This window comes from Phalangium opilio, unplaced genomic scaffold, assembly GCF_054372755.1.
Source record: "Phalangium opilio isolate 3A_F unplaced genomic scaffold, DU_Popi_V2 ptg001170l_1, whole genome shotgun sequence".
Taxonomy (NCBI): domain Eukaryota; kingdom Metazoa; phylum Arthropoda; class Arachnida; order Opiliones; family Phalangiidae; genus Phalangium; species Phalangium opilio.
In genome coordinates this window covers 4,962,725-4,975,405 of record NW_028324255.1, presented here as the reverse complement: position 1 = coordinate 4,975,405, position 12,681 = coordinate 4,962,725, and the positions used below count along the sequence as shown (strand labels likewise).

Sequence of the window (12,681 nt, the reverse complement as noted above, 5' to 3'; positions counted from 1 at the left end):
GCAATGGTTAGCGCGTTCGGCTGTTAACCAATAGGTTGGTGGTTCGAGCCCATCCGGGAGCGGTGTTGTGAGGTCTCAGATGTGACGTAAAAAGTCAAGGTTTTTACACAATACCTGACGAGCATTTAACTTTTGTGCTTCCGTGGCGCAATGGTTAGCGCGTTCGGCTGTGAACCAATAGGTTGGTGGTTCGACCCCATCCGGGAGCGGTGTTGTGAGGTCTCAGATTTGACGTAAAAAGTCAAGGTTTTTACACAATACCTGACGAGCATTTAACTTTTGGGCTTCCGTGGCGCAATGGTTAGCGCGTTCGGCTGTTAATCGAAAGGTTGGTGGTTCGAGCCCACCCGGGAAAGGTGTTGTGGGGTCTCAAATGTAACGTAGAAAGCCAAAGTTTTTCCACAATACCTGACGAGCATTTAGTTTTTGTGCTTCCGTGGCGCAATGGTTAGCGCGTTCGGCTGTGAACCAATAGGTTGGTGGTTCGACCCCATCCGGGAGCGGTGTTGTGAGGTCTCAGATTTGACGTAAAAAGTCAAGGTTTTTACACAATACCTGACGAGCATTTAACTTTTGGGCTTCCGTGGCGCAATGGTTAGCGCGTTCGGCTGTTAATCGAAAGGTTGGTGGTTCGAGCCCACCCGGGAAAGGTGTTGTGGGGTCTCAAATGTAACGTAGAAAGCCAAAGTTTTTCCACAATACCTGACAACCATTTAATTTCTGAGCTTCCGTGGATCAATGGTTAGCGCGTTCGGCTGTTAACCAATAGGTTGGTGGTTCGAGGCCATCCGGGAGCGGTGTTGTGTGATCTCAAATGTAACGTAGAAAGCCAAAGTTTTTCCACAATACCTGACGACCATTTAATTTTTGGGCTTCCGTGGCGCAATGGTTAGCGCGTTCGGCTGTTAACCAATAGGTTGGTGGTTCGACCCCATCCGGGAGCGGTGTTGTGAGGTCTCAGATGTGACGTAAAAAGTCAAGGTTTTTACATAATACCTGACGAGCATTTAACTTTTGGGCTTCCGTGGCGCAATGGTTAGCGCGTTCGGCTGTTAACCAATAGGTTGGTGGTTCGAGCCCATCCGGGAGCGGTGTTGTGAGGTCTCAGATGTGACGTAAAAAGTCAAGGTTTTTACACAATACCTAACGAGCATTTAACTTTTGGGCTTCCGTGGCGCAATGGTTAGCGCGTTCGGCTGTTAACCAATAGGTTGGTGGTTCGAGCCCATCCGGGAGCGGTGTTGTGAGGTCTCAGATGTGACGTAAAAAGTCAAGGTTTTTACACAATACCTAACGAGCATTTAACTTTTGGGCTTCCGTGGCGCAATGGTTAGCGCGTTCGGCTGTTAACCAATAGGTTGGTGGTTCGAGCCCATCCGGGAGCGGTGTTGTGAGGTCTCAGATGTGACGTAAAAAGTCAAGGTTTTTACACAATACCTGACGAGCATTTAACTTTTGTGCTTCCGTGGCGCAATGGTTAGCGCGTTCGGCTGTGAACCAATAGGTTGGTGGTTCGACCCCATCCGGGAGCGGTGTTGTGAGGTCTCAGATTTGACGTAAAAAGTCAAGGTTTTTACACAATACCTGACGAGCATTTAACTTTTGGGCTTCCGTGGCGCAATGGTTAGCGCGTTCGGCTGTTAATCGAAAGGTTGGTGGTTCGAGCCCACCCGGGAAAGGTGTTGTGGGGTCTCAAATGTAACGTAGAAAGCCAAAGTTTTTCCACAATACCTGACAACCATTTAATTTCTGAGCTTCCGTGGATCAATGGTTAGCGCGTTCGGCTGTTAACCAATAGGTTGGTGGTTCGACCCCATTCGGGAGCGGTGTTGTGAGGTCTCAGATGTGACGTAAAAAGTCAAGGTTTTTACATAATACCTGACGAGCATTTAACTTTTGGGCTTCCGTGGCGCAATGGTTAGCGCGTTCGGCTGTTAACCAATAGGTTGGTGGTTCGAGCCCATCCGGGAGCGGTGTTGTGAGGTCTCAGATGTGACGTAAAAAGTCAAGGTTTTTACACAATACCTAACGAGCATTTAACTTTTGGGCTTCCGTGGCGCAATGGTTAGCGCGTTCGGCTGTTAACCAATAGGTTGGTGGTTCGAGCCCATCCGGGAGCGGTGTTGTGAGGTCTCAGATGTGACGTAAAAAGTCAAGGTTTTTACACAATACCTAACGAGCATTTAACTTTTGGGCTTCCGTGGCGCAATGGTTAGCGCGTTCGGCTGTTAACCAATAGGTTGGTGGTTCGAGCCCATCCGGGAGCGGTGTTGTGAGGTCTCAGATGTGACGTAAAAAGTCAAGGTTTTTACACAATACCTGACGAGCATTTAACTTTTGTGCTTCCGTGGCGCAATGGTTAGCGCGTTCGGCTGTGAACCAATAGGTTGGTGGTTCGACCCCATCCGGGAGCGGTGTTGTGAGGTCTCAGATTTGACGTAAAAAGTCAAGGTTTTTACACAATACCTGACGAGCATTTAACTTTTGGGCTTCCGTGGCGCAATGGTTAGCGCGTTCGGCTGTTAATCGAAAGGTTGGTGGTTCGAGCCCACCCGGGAAAGGTGTTGTGGGGTCTCAAATGTAACGTAGAAAGCCAAAGTTTTTCCACAATACCTGACGAGCATTTAACTTTTGTGCTTCCGTGGCGCAATGGTTAGCGCGTTCGGCTGTGAACCAATAGGTTGGTGGTTCGACCCCATCCGGGAGCGGTGTTGTGAGGTCTCAGATTTGACGTAAAAAGTCAAGGTTTTTACACAATACCTGACGAGCATTTAACTTTTGGGCTTCCGTGGCGCAATGGTTAGCGCGTTCGGCTGTTAATCGAAAGGTTGGTGGTTCGAGCCCACCCGGGAAAGGTGTTGTGGGGTCTCAAATGTAACGTAGAAAGCCAAAGTTTTTCCACAATACCTGACAACCATTTAATTTCTGAGCTTCCGTGGATCAATGGTTAGCGCGTTCGGCTGTTAACCAATAGGTTGGTGGTTCGAGGCCATCCGGGAGCGGTGTTGTGTGATCTCAAATGTAACGTAGAAAGCCAAAGTTTTTCCACAATACCTGACGACCATTTAATTTTTGGGCTTCCGTGGCGCAATGGTTAGCGCGTTCGGCTGTTAACCAATAGGTTGGTGGTTCGACCCCATCCGGGAGCGGTGTTGTGAGGTCTCAGATGTGACGTAAAAAGTCAAGGTTTTTACATAATACCTGACGAGCATTTAACTTTTGGGCTTCCGTGGCGCAATGGTTAGCGCGTTCGGCTGTTAACCAATAGGTTGGTGGTTCGAGCCCATCCGGGAGCGGTGTTGTGAGGTCTCAGATGTGACGTAAAAAGTCAAGGTTTTTACACAATACCTAACGAGCATTTAACTTTTGGGCTTCCGTGGCGCAATGGTTAGCGCGTTCGGCTGTTAACCAATAGGTTGGTGGTTCGAGCCCATCCGGGAGCGGTGTTGTGAGGTCTCAGATGTGACGTAAAAAGTCAAGGTTTTTACACAATACCTAACGAGCATTTAACTTTTGGGCTTCCGTGGCGCAATGGTTAGCGCGTTCGGCTGTTAACCAATAGGTTGGTGGTTCGAGCCCATCCGGGAGCGGTGTTGTGAGGTCTCAGATGTGACGTAAAAAGTCAAGGTTTTTACACAATACCTGACGAGCATTTAACTTTTGTGCTTCCGTGGCGCAATGGTTAGCGCGTTCGGCTGTGAACCAATAGGTTGGTGGTTCGACCCCATCCGGGAGCGGTGTTGTGAGGTCTCAGATTTGACGTAAAAAGTCAAGGTTTTTACACAATACCTGACGAGCATTTAACTTTTGGGCTTCCGTGGCGCAATGGTTAGCGCGTTCGGCTGTTAATCGAAAGGTTGGTGGTTCGAGCCCACCCGGGAAAGGTGTTGTGGGGTCTCAAATGTAACGTAGAAAGCCAAAGTTTTTCCACAATACCTGACAACCATTTAGTTTCTGAGCTTCCGTGGATCAATGGTTAGCGCGTTCGGCTGTTAACCAATAGGTTGGTGGTTCGACCCCATCCGGGAGCGGTGTTGTGAGGTCTCAGATGTGACGTAAAAAGTCAAGGTTTTTACATAATACCTGACGAGCATTTAACTTTTGGGCTTCCGTGGCGCAATGGTTAGCGCGTTCGGCTGTTAATCGAAAGGTTGGTGGTTCGAGCCCACCCGGGAAAGGTGTTGTGGGGTCTCAAATGTAACGTAGAAAGCCAAAGTTTTTCCACAATACCTGACAACCATTTAATTTCTGAGCTTCCGTGGATCAATGGTTAGCGCGTTCGGCTGTTAACCAATAGGTTGGTGGTTCGACCCCATCCGGGAGCGGTGTTGTGAGGTCTCAGATGTGACGTAAAAAGTCAAGGTTTTTACATAATACCTGACGAGCATTTAACTTTTGGGCTTCCGTGGCGCAATGGTTAGCGCGTTCGGCTGTTAACCAATAGGTTGGTGGTTCGAGCCCATCCGGGAGCGGTGTTGTGAGGTCTCAGATGTGACGTAAAAAGTCAAGGTTTTTACACAATACCTAACGAGCATTTAACTTTTGGGCTTCCGTGGCGCAATGGTTAGCGCGTTCGGCTGTTAACCAATAGGTTGGTGGTTCGAGCCCATCCGGGAGCGGTGTTGTGAGGTCTCAGATGTGACGTAAAAAGTCAAGGTTTTTACACAATACCTAACGAGCATTTAACTTTTGGGCTTCCGTGGCGCAATGGTTAGCGCGTTCGGCTGTTAACCAATAGGTTGGTGGTTCGAGCCCATCCGGGAGCGGTGTTGTGAGGTCTCAGATGTGACGTAAAAAGTCAAGGTTTTTACACAATACCTGACGAGCATTTAACTTTTGTGCTTCCGTGGCGCAATGGTTAGCGCGTTCGGCTGTGAACCAATAGGTTGGTGGTTCGACCCCATCCGGGAGCGGTGTTGTGAGGTCTCAGATTTGACGTAAAAAGTCAAGGTTTTTACACAATACCTGACGAGCATTTAACTTTTGGGCTTCCGTGGCGCAATGGTTAGCGCGTTCGGCTGTTAATCGAAAGGTTGGTGGTTCGAGCCCACCCGGGAAAGGTGTTGTGGGGTCTCAAATGTAACGTAGAAAGCCAAAGTTTTTCCACAATACCTGACAACCATTTAATTTCTGAGCTTCCGTGGATCAGTTGTTAGCGCGTTCGGCTGTTAACCAATAGGTTGGTGGTTCGAGCCCATCCGGGAGCGTTGTTGTGTGATCTCAAATGTAACGTAGAAAGCCAAAGTTTTTCCACAATACCTGACGACCATTTAATTTTTGGGCTTCCGTGGCGCAATAGTTAGCGCGTTCGGCTGTTAACCAATAGGTTGGTGGTTCGACCCCATCCGGGAGCGGTGTTGTGAGGTCTCAGATGTGACGTAAAAAGTCAAGGTTTTTACATAATACCTGACGAGCATTTAACTTTTGGGCTTCCGTGGCGCAATGGTTAGCGCGTTCGGCTGTTAACCAATAGGTTGGTGGTTCGAGCCCATCCGGGAGCGGTGTTGTGAGGTCTCAGATGTGACGTAAAAAGTCAAGGTTTTTACACAATACCTAACGAGCATTTAACTTTTGGGCTTCCGTGGCGCAATGGTTAGCGCGTTCGGCTGTTAACCAATAGGTTGGTGGTTCGACCCCATCCGGGAGCGGTGTTGTGAGGTCTCAGATGTGACGTAAAAAGTCAAGGTTTTTACATAATACCTGACGAGCATTTAACTTTTGGGCTTCCGTGGCGCAATGGTTAGCGCGTTCGGCTGTTAACCAATAGGTTGGTGGTTCGAGCCCATCCGGGAGCGGTGTTGTGAGGTCTCAGATGTGACGTAAAAAGTCAAGGTTTTTACACAATACCTAACGAGCATTTAACTTTTGGGCTTCCGTGGCGCAATGGTTAGCGCGTTCGGCTGTTAACCAATAGGTTGGTGGTTCGAGCCCATCCGGGAGCGGTGTTGTGAGGTCTCAGATGTGACGTAAAAAGTCAAGGTTTTTACACAATACCTAACGAGCATTTAACTTTTGGGCTTCCGTGGCGCAATGGTTAGCGCGTTCGGCTGTTAACCAATAGGTTGGTGGTTCGAGCCCATCCGGGAGCGGTGTTGTGAGGTCTCAGATGTGACGTAAAAAGTCAAGGTTTTTACACAATACCTGACGAGCATTTAACTTTTGTGCTTCCGTGGCGCAATGGTTAGCGCGTTCGGCTGTGAACCAATAGGTTGGTGGTTCGACCCCATCCGGGAGCGGTGTTGTGAGGTCTCAGATTTGACGTAAAAAGTCAAGGTTTTTACACAATACCTGACGAGCATTTAACTTTTGGGCTTCCGTGGCGCAATGGTTAGCGCGTTCGGCTGTTAATCGAAAGGTTGGTGGTTCGAGCCCACCCGGGAAAGGTGTTGTGGGGTCTCAAATGTAACGTAGAAAGCCAAAGTTTTTCCACAATACCTGACAACCATTTAATTTCTGAGCTTCCGTGGATCAGTGGTTAGCGCGTTCGGCTGTTAACCAATAGGTTGGTGGTTCGAGCCCATCCGGGAGCGTTGTTGTGTGATCTCAAATGTAACGTAGAAAGCCAAAGTTTTTCCACAATACCTGACGACCATTTAATTTTTGGGCTTCCGTGGCGCAATAGTTAGCGCGTTCGGCTGTTAACCAATAGGTTGGTGGTTCGACCCCATCCGGGAGCGGTGTTGTGAGGTCTCAGATGTGACGTAAAAAGTCAAGGTTTTTACATAATACCTGACGAGCATTTAACTTTTGGGCTTCCGTGGCGCAATGGTTAGCGCGTTCGGCTGTTAACCAATAGGTTGGTGGTTCGAGCCCATCCGGGAGCGGTGTTGTGAGGTCTCAGATGTGACGTAAAAAGTCAAGGTTTTTACACAATACCTAACGAGCATTTAACTTTTGGGCTTCCGTGGCGCAATGGTTAGCGCGTTCGGCTGTTAACCAATAGGTTGGTGGTTCGAGCCCATCCGGGAGCGGTGTTGTGAGGTCTCAGATGTGACGTAAGAAGTCAAGGTTTTTACACAATACCTGACGAGTATTTAACTTTTGGGCTTCCGTGGCGCAATGGTTAGCGCGTTCGGCTGTTAACCGAAAGGTTGGTGGTTCGAGCCCATCCGGGAGCGGTGTTGTGAGGTCTCAGATGTGACGTAAAAAGTCAAGGTTTTTACACAATACCTAACGAGCATTTAACTTTTGGGCTTCCGTGGCGCAATGGTTAGCGCGTTCGGCTGTTAACCAATAGGTTGGTGGTTCGAGCCCATCCGGGAGCGGTGTTGTGAGGTCTCAGATTTGACGTAAAAAGTCAAGGTTTTTACACAATACCTGACGAGCATTTAACTTTTGGGCTTCCGTGGCGCAATGGTTAGCGCGTTCGGCTGTTAACCAATAGGTTGGTGGTTCGAGCCCATCCGGGAGCGGTGTTGTGAGGTCTCAGATGTGACGTAAAAAGTCAAGGTTTTTACACAATACCTAACGAGCATTTAACTTTTGGGCTTCCGTGGCGCAATGGTTAGCGCGTTCGGCTGTTAACCAATAGGTTGGTGGTTCGAGCCCATCCGGGAGCGGTGTTGTGAGGTCTCAGATGTGACGTAAAAAGTCAAGGTTTTTACACAATACCTGACGAGCATTTAACTTTTGTGCTTCCGTGGCGCAATGGTTAGCGCGTTCGGCTGTGAACCAATAGGTTGGTGGTTCGACCCCATCCGGGAGCGGTGTTGTGAGGTCTCAGATTTGACGTAAAAAGTCAAGGTTTTTACACAATACCTGACGAGCATTTAACTTTTGTGCTTCCGTGGCGCAATGGTTAGCGCGTTCGGCTGTGAACCAATAGGTTGGTGGTTCGACCCCATCCGGGAGCGGTGTTGTGAGGTCTCAGATTTGACGTAAAAAGTCAAGGTTTTTACACAATACCTGACGAGCATTTAACTTTTGGGCTTCCGTGGCGCAATGGTTAGCGCGTTCGGCTGTTAATCGAAAGGTTGGTGGTTCGAGCCCACCCGGGAAAGGTGTTGTGGGGTCTCAAATGTAACGTAGAAAGCCAAAGTTTTTCCACAATACCTGACAACCATTTAATTTCTGAGCTTCCGTGGATCAATGGTTAGCGCGTTCGGCTGTTAACCAATAGGTTGGTGGTTCGAGCCCATCCGGGAGCGGTGTTGTGTGATCTCAAATGTAACGTAGAAAGCCAAAGTTTTTCCACAATACCTGACGACCATTTAATTTTTGGGCTTCCGTGGCGCAATAGTTAGCGCGTTCGGCTGTTAACCAATAGGTTGGTGGTTCGACCCCATCCGGGAGCGGTGTTGTGAGGTCTCAGATGTGACGTAAAAAGTCAAGGTTTTTACATAATACCTGACGAGCATTTAACTTTTGGGCTTCCGTGGCGCAATGGTTAGCGCGTTCGGCTGTTAACCAATAGGTTGGTGGTTCGAGCCCATCCGGGAGCGGTGTTGTGAGGTCTCAGATGTGACGTAAAAAGTCAAGGTTTTTACACAATACCTGACGAGCATTTAACTTTTGTGCTTCCGTGGCGCAATGGTTAGCGCGTTCGGCTGTTAACCAATAGGTTGGTGGTTCGAGCCCATCCGGGAGCGGTGTTGTGAGGTCTCAGATGTGACGTAAAAAGTCAAGGTTTTTACACAATACCTGACGAGCATTTAACTTTTGTGCTTCCGTGGCGCAATGGTTAGCGCGTTCGGCTGTGAACCAATAGGTTGGTGGTTCGACCCCATCCGGGAGCGGTGTTGTGAGGTCTCAGATTTGACGTAAAAAGTCAAGGTTTTTACACAATACCTGACGAGCATTTAACTTTTGGGCTTCCGTGGCGCAATGGTTAGCGCGTTCGGCTGTTAACCAATAGGTTGGTGGTTCGAGCCCATCCGGGAGCGGTGTTGTGAGGTCTCAGATGTGACGTAAAAAGTCAAGGTTTTTACATAATACCTGACGAGCATTTAACTTTTGGGCTTCCGTGGCGCAATGGTTAGCGCGTTCGGCTGTTAACCAATAGGTTGGTGGTTCGAGCCCATCCGGGAGCGGTGTTGTGAGGTCTCAGATGTGACGTAAAAAGTCAAGGTTTTTACACAATACCTAACGAGTATTTAACTTTTGGGCTTCCGTGGCGCAATGGTTAGCGCGTTCGGCTGTTAACCAATAGGTTGGTGGTTCGAGCCCATCCGGGAGCGGTGTTGTGAGGTCTCAGATGTGACGTAAAAAGTCAAGGTTTTTACACAATACCTGACGAGCATTTAACTTTTGTGCTTCCGTGGCGCAATGGTTAGCGCGTTCGGCTGTTAACCAATAGGTTGGTGGTTCGAGCCCATCCGGGAGCGGTGTTGTGAGGTCTCAGATGTGACGTAAAAAGTCAAGGTTTTTACATAATACCTGACGAGCATTTAACTTTTGGGCTTCCGTGGCGCAATGGTTAGCGCGTTCGGCTGTTAACCAAAAGGTTGGTGGTTCGAGCCCATCCGGGAGCGGTGTTGTGAGGTCTCAGATGTGACGTAAAAAGTCAAGGTTTTTACACAATACCTAACGAGCATTTAACTTTTGGGCTTCCGTGGCGCAATGGTTAGCGCGTTCGGCTGTTAACCAATAGGTTGGTGGTTCGAGCCAATCCGGGAGCGGTGTTGTGAGGTCTCAGATGTGACGTAAAAAGTCAAGTTTTTTACACAATACCTGACGAGCATTTAAATTTTGTGCTTCCGTGGCGCAATGGTTAGCGCGTTCGGCTGTTAACCAATAGGTTGGTGGTTCGAGCCCATCCGGGAGCGGTGTTGTGAGGTCTCAGATGTGACGTAAGAAGTCAAGGTTTTTACACAATACCTGACGAGTATTTAACTTTTGGGCTTCCGTGGCGCAATGGTTAGCGCGTTCGGCTGTGAACCAATAGGTTGGTGGTTCGACCCCATCCGGGAGCGGTGTTGTGAGGTCTCAGATTTGACGTAAAAAGTCAAGGTTTTTACACAATACCTGACGAGCATTTAACTTTTGGGCTTCCGTGGCGCAATGGTTAGCGCGTTCGGCTGTTAATCGAAAGGTTGGTGGTTCGAGCCCACCCGGGAAAGGTGTTGTGGGGTCTCAAATGTAACGTAGAAAGCCAAAGTTTTTCCACAATACCTGACAACCATTTAATTTCTGAGCTTCCGTGGATCAATGGTTAGCGCGTTCGGCTGTTAACCAATAGGTTGGTGGTTCGAGCCCATCCGGGAGCGGTGTTGTGTGATCTCAAATGTAACGTAGAAAGCCAAAGTTTTTCCACAATACCTGACGACCATTTAATTTTTGGGCTTCCGTGGCGCAATAGTTAGCGCGTTCGGCTGTTAACCAATAGGTTGGTGGTTCGACCCCATCCGGGAGCGGTGTTGTGAGGTCTCAGATGTGACGTAAAAAGTCAAGGTTTTTACATAATACCTGACGAGCATTTAACTTTTGGGCTTCCGTGGCGCAATGGTTAGCGCCTTCGGCTGTTAACCAATAGGTTGGTGGTTCGAGCCCATCCGGGAGCGGTGTTGTGAGGTCTCAGATGTGACGTAAAAAGTCAAGGTTTTTACACAATACCTGACGAGCATTTAACTTTTGTGCTTCCGTGGCGCAATGGTTAGCGCGTTCGGCTGTTAACCAATAGGTTGGTGGTTCGAGCCCATCCGGGAGCGGTGTTGTGAGGTCTCAGATGTGACGTAAAAAGTCAAGGTTTTTACACAATACCTAACGAGCATTTAACTTTTGGGCTTCCGTGGCGCAATGGTTAGCGCGTTCGGCTGTTAACCAATAGGTTGGTGGTTCGAGCCCATCCGGGAGCGGTGTTGTGAGGTCTCAGATGTGACGTAAGAAGTCAAGGTTTTTACACAATACCTGACGAGTATTTAACTTTTGGGCTTCCGTGGCGCAATGGTTAGCGCGTTCGGCTGTTAACCGAAAGGTTGGTGGTTCGAGCCCATCCGGGAGCGGTGTTGTGAGGTCTCAGATGTGACGTAAAAAGTCAAGGTTTTTACACAATACCTAACGAGCATTTAACTTTTGGGCTTCCGTGGCGCAATGGTTAGCGCGTTCGGCTGTTAACCAATAGGTTGGTGGTTCGAGCCCATCCGGGAGCGGTGTTGTGAGGTCTCAGATGTGACGTAAAAAGTCAAGGTTTTTACACAATACCTGACGAGCATTTAACTTTTGTGCTTCCGTGGCGCAATGGTTAGCGCGTTCGGCTGTGAACCAATAGGTTGGTGGTTCGACCCCATCCGGGAGCGGTGTTGTGAGGTCTCAGATTTGACGTAAAAAGTCAAGGTTTTTACACAATACCTGACGAGCATTTATCTTTTGGGCTTCCGTGGCGCAATGGTTAGCGCGTTCGGCTGTTAACCAATAGGTTGGTGGTTCGAGCCCATCCGGGAGCGGTGTTGTGAGGTCTCAGATGTGACGTAAAAAGTCAAGGTTTTTACATAATACCTGACGAGCATTTAACTTTTGGGCTTCCGTGGCGCAATGGTTAGCGCGTTCGGCTGTTAACCAATAGGTTGGTGGTTCGAGCCCATCCGGGAGCGGTGTTGTGAGGTCTCAGATGTGACGTAAAAAGTCAAGGTTTTTACACAATACCTAACGAGTATTTAACTTTTGGGCTTCCGTGGCGCAATGGTTAGCGCGTTCGGCTGTTAACCAATAGGTTGGTGGTTCGAGCCCATCCGGGAGCGGTGTTGTGAGGTCTCAGATGTGACGTAAAAAGTCAAGGTTTTTACACAATACCTGACGAGCATTTAACTTTTGTGCTTCCGTGGCGCAATGGTTAGCGCGTTCGGCTGTTAACCAATAGGTTGTTGGTTCGAGCCCATCCGGGAGCGGTGTTGTGAGGTCTCAGATGTGACGTAAAAAGTCAAGGTTTTTACATAATACCTGACGAGCATTTAACTTTTGGGCTTCCGTGGCGCAATGGTTAGCGCGTTCGGCTGTTAACCAAAAGGTTGGTGGTTCGAGCCCATCCGGGAGCGGTGTTGTGAGGTCTCAGATGTGACGTAAAAAGTCAAGGTTTTTACACAATACCTAACGAGCATTTAACTTTTGGGCTTCCGTGGCGCAATGGTTAGCGCGTTCGGCTGTTAACCAATAGGTTGGTGGTTCGAGCCAATCCGGGAGCGGTGTTGTGAGGTCTCAGATGTGACGTAAAAAGTCAAGTTTTTTACACAATACCTGACGAGCATTTAAATTTTGTGCTTCCGTGGCGCAATGGTTAGCAAGTTCGGCTGTTAACCAATAGGTTGGTGGTTCGAGCCCATCCGGGAGCGGTGTTGTGAGGTCTCAGATGTGACGTAAGAAGTCAAGGTTTTTACACAATACCTGACGAGTATTTAACTTTTGGGCTTCCGTGGCGCAATGGTTAGCGCGTTCGGCTGTGAACCAATAGGTTGGTGGTTCGACCCCATCCGGGAGCGGTGTTGTGAGGTCTCAGATTTGACGTAAAAAGTCAAGCTTTTTACACAATACCTGACGAGCATTTAACTTTTGGGCTTCCGTGGCGCAATGGTTAGCGCGTTCGGCTGTTAACCAATAGGTTGGTGGTTCGAGCCCATCCGGGAGCGGTGTTGTGAGGTCTCAGATGTGACGTAAAAAGTCAAGGTTTTTACACAATACCTGACGAGCATTTAATTTTTGGGCTTCCGTGGCGCAATGGTTAGCGCGTTCAGCTGTTAATTGAAAGGTTGG

General features: G+C 48.7%; 14 non-coding genes across 14 annotated transcripts; all 14 read left to right on the top strand.

Moving 5' to 3' along the window:
- Window positions 1–136: 136 nt before the first annotated feature.
- TRNAH-GUG (transfer RNA histidin (anticodon GUG)) lies at window positions 137–209 on the top strand. Its single transcript has one exon. It is a non-coding gene; the product is annotated as a tRNA-His (tRNA).
- A 221-nt stretch (window positions 210–430) lies between these two features.
- On the top strand, window positions 431–503 carry TRNAH-GUG (transfer RNA histidin (anticodon GUG)). Its single transcript has one exon. It is a non-coding gene; the product is annotated as a tRNA-His (tRNA).
- A 956-nt stretch (window positions 504–1,459) lies between these two features.
- Window positions 1,460–1,532, top strand: TRNAH-GUG (transfer RNA histidin (anticodon GUG)). The gene has a single exon. It is a non-coding gene; the product is annotated as a tRNA-His (tRNA).
- An 809-nt stretch (window positions 1,533–2,341) lies between these two features.
- Window positions 2,342–2,414, top strand: TRNAH-GUG (transfer RNA histidin (anticodon GUG)). The gene has a single exon. It is a non-coding gene; the product is annotated as a tRNA-His (tRNA).
- Window positions 2,415–2,635: 221 nt separating this feature from the next.
- TRNAH-GUG (transfer RNA histidin (anticodon GUG)) lies at window positions 2,636–2,708 on the top strand. The gene has a single exon. It is a non-coding gene; the product is annotated as a tRNA-His (tRNA).
- A 956-nt stretch (window positions 2,709–3,664) lies between these two features.
- On the top strand, window positions 3,665–3,737 carry TRNAH-GUG (transfer RNA histidin (anticodon GUG)). The gene has a single exon. It is a non-coding gene; the product is annotated as a tRNA-His (tRNA).
- A 1,103-nt stretch (window positions 3,738–4,840) lies between these two features.
- TRNAH-GUG (transfer RNA histidin (anticodon GUG)) lies at window positions 4,841–4,913 on the top strand. The gene has a single exon. It is a non-coding gene; the product is annotated as a tRNA-His (tRNA).
- Window positions 4,914–6,163: 1,250 nt separating this feature from the next.
- Window positions 6,164–6,236, top strand: TRNAH-GUG (transfer RNA histidin (anticodon GUG)). Its single transcript has one exon. It is a non-coding gene; the product is annotated as a tRNA-His (tRNA).
- Window positions 6,237–7,633: 1,397 nt separating this feature from the next.
- TRNAH-GUG (transfer RNA histidin (anticodon GUG)) lies at window positions 7,634–7,706 on the top strand. Its single transcript has one exon. It is a non-coding gene; the product is annotated as a tRNA-His (tRNA).
- A 74-nt stretch (window positions 7,707–7,780) lies between these two features.
- TRNAH-GUG (transfer RNA histidin (anticodon GUG)) lies at window positions 7,781–7,853 on the top strand. The gene has a single exon. It is a non-coding gene; the product is annotated as a tRNA-His (tRNA).
- Window positions 7,854–8,662: 809 nt separating this feature from the next.
- TRNAH-GUG (transfer RNA histidin (anticodon GUG)) lies at window positions 8,663–8,735 on the top strand. Its single transcript has one exon. It is a non-coding gene; the product is annotated as a tRNA-His (tRNA).
- Window positions 8,736–9,838: 1,103 nt separating this feature from the next.
- TRNAH-GUG (transfer RNA histidin (anticodon GUG)) lies at window positions 9,839–9,911 on the top strand. The gene has a single exon. It is a non-coding gene; the product is annotated as a tRNA-His (tRNA).
- Window positions 9,912–11,161: 1,250 nt separating this feature from the next.
- Window positions 11,162–11,234, top strand: TRNAH-GUG (transfer RNA histidin (anticodon GUG)). Its single transcript has one exon. It is a non-coding gene; the product is annotated as a tRNA-His (tRNA).
- Window positions 11,235–12,337: 1,103 nt separating this feature from the next.
- Window positions 12,338–12,410, top strand: TRNAH-GUG (transfer RNA histidin (anticodon GUG)). Its single transcript has one exon. It is a non-coding gene; the product is annotated as a tRNA-His (tRNA).
- Window positions 12,411–12,681: the final 271 nt, after the last annotated feature.